The sequence below is a fragment of the Crocuta crocuta genome, unplaced genomic scaffold (assembly GCF_008692635.1).
Source record: "Crocuta crocuta isolate KB4526 unplaced genomic scaffold, BGI_CrCroc_1.0 scaffold73, whole genome shotgun sequence".
Taxonomy (NCBI): Eukaryota; Metazoa; Chordata; class Mammalia; order Carnivora; family Hyaenidae; genus Crocuta; species Crocuta crocuta.
In genome coordinates this window covers 7,318,941-7,321,288 of record NW_027529443.1, presented here as the reverse complement: position 1 = coordinate 7,321,288, position 2,348 = coordinate 7,318,941, and positions in this window count along the sequence as shown.

The following is a 2,348-nucleotide window of genomic DNA, read 5'->3' as shown; positions in this document are numbered from 1 at the left end:
CCACTCTCAGCAGGGCAATTTTTTTTATCGCAATAGTCCAACAGTACTTGCAAAACAGTAAGTGATAATACTCTAGGAAAGGAAACAGAATTGATCAAAAAGGAGCATCACTTTCTATTTCCTTCTTGCTCTTATTTTGCCTACCTGTTCTCAGCCTAGTCTCTACCTCTCTGACCTAGACTTTTTTCATTTCCTCTTTGCTCAAGGCTCTGTCTGTTACTGCCTCCTCTTTCCCATCCTCCCTCACCTCCCTACCCCCTTTGACCCCACCCATTTCTTCCCAGACCCTGGAACTCACCCAAGTCACTCCAGTCAGTTTCTGTACTAGCTAGTCCTAGGACCTGGAAGTCTTCTCCCTTATATTTGCATGGCTAGCTTCTTTTTATTTAAAGCTCAGCCTAAGTGTTACCTCCTCAAGCAAGGTCTTTGACTGCATCCCAGTCACTTTCTATCACATCACTCTACTTCGTTCAGCATTTATCAAAATCTGATTTATTTGCTTATTTATTCTCTGTTCCCACATAATCCAACCTAAGCTCCACAAGAGCCCAGACCTTATGCTTGTGTTTACCTTTGTCCACCCAGAACCCAAAATACTAGCTAGCACTTACTCGCTAGACAATAATGCTTGCTGAATGAATGAATTTTGGACTTTTTATACAATGGTTCCAAATCAATTAAGGTAAGAACAGCAATCATTCTTTTGTTACAGTTCTGTGAGACACCTAAACATGCTGTTGTACAATCAAAGCATTAAATATTCTGTTTTATCAGGCTTGAAAGCCCTAATGAGTCGGATGAAGCCCGTTATGATAATTCTTCTAGCAATACGCATATAAACTCAGTTATAGAGAGCTAGGATTTATGGACACTTTCTAATCAAAGGATCCCTAATATTTAGGCACTAATTATTAAAGTTCTTCAGAAAACACAGTTCCACATTCAACAGAGGATTTCCAAAGAAAATATCAACACCAAAATAGGAATTCTTACATTACACTCTAAAACTTCTAAGACAAGCTAAAAGAGCACCACTTGGTGATTTTTTCTTAAACCAACAGAATATCAATAAAGAGATTTTCTTTCCAATCATCTCTGCTTTCTTCAAATAATTTTTGCACATTCGTTATTGGTTTGTATTCTTCTTTAAAACAACACAGATCATATTTTGTCATTTAAGACCACTTATATGCAAAGAAACAGCTAAATAAGATGGAAATCAGCACAAGTCAAATGTGCCACTGAAGACTTGTGTGCCTGACACAAAAACGGAGAAAAAGATAAAAGAGCTATTGTCCAATTGCAGAAACAAAAAAGTAATACCGGGTTTTCTGTTCTCTGAAGTGCACCATGAAGTGTGGGTGGAGAGAAACACAGAAATCCAGAATTAGCTTAACATCAAATCATTTTGGAAAGAGTTGACAACATAAATTCCTCACACATAAAGTATTTAGAACGAGAGACTTTGATTCCTGGGCTATGATGCCATTTAGGAATCCTTGCAAGGACTTAGGAATTCCAGTATTCATAGGAGAAAATGCTCATCTTAATTTGGAGCTACCAGGCATTGAGAGGTACTCCCAATGTGACACAGCCTGTAACTGAAGTATTACAAAGCTTGCAGCAAGATCTGGGATAGAGGCTGAACACCAAATTCAAAAGAGGTAATCAGGGTACAAGTGCCATAAAGAAAAAAAAAAAAAAAGAAAAGAAAAAAGAAAAACCACCATGATTACCATCTAGTCACAGAGAGCTGAAGTGGGAACGAGGGGTGTATATGGGGGAATAAAAGGGGTGAAAGGGAATGGAAAAAAACAATACATTTGTCACCCCGTCCCACTTCCTACACAGGATACAGGCAGAGCTTCCAGCCCCATTACCTCAGGCACAGATGGTTATCGTTTGTAGCGAAGGTGCACAGAAAGGCCTTCAGGTCTGAGCCCCTTAATTCCAGGACTGTTAATGATTAAAGAGAAGGATGGGGGTGGGGAGGGAAATGAGGGAGGAGGGAGCTGGAGATTCACCCACCACCTCCCTCTTGGACTCCTACCTTAACGGCGCTTACCCGGGGCAGAGAACCAGAGTCTGCACCCTCTCCAGGGCAGCTCCAACCCCCAGATCCCCAGGCCTGGGTTGAGGGGTGCTGGCGGGGGGGAGGCAGGGACAGTAGGTAAGTTTTCTTGAGCCCTGCGGCTGACACGCCACAGGCTCCTCTCACAGCCTCTTCTTCCAAAGGGGCCAGTCCAGACAAGGCGCTGATTTCCACTCCTCCCCTTCCACCCCCTTTTCTCGAAGGTACCCAACCCCCGCCCCTTCATCTCTCNATTGCGTCACAACGTACGCAAAGA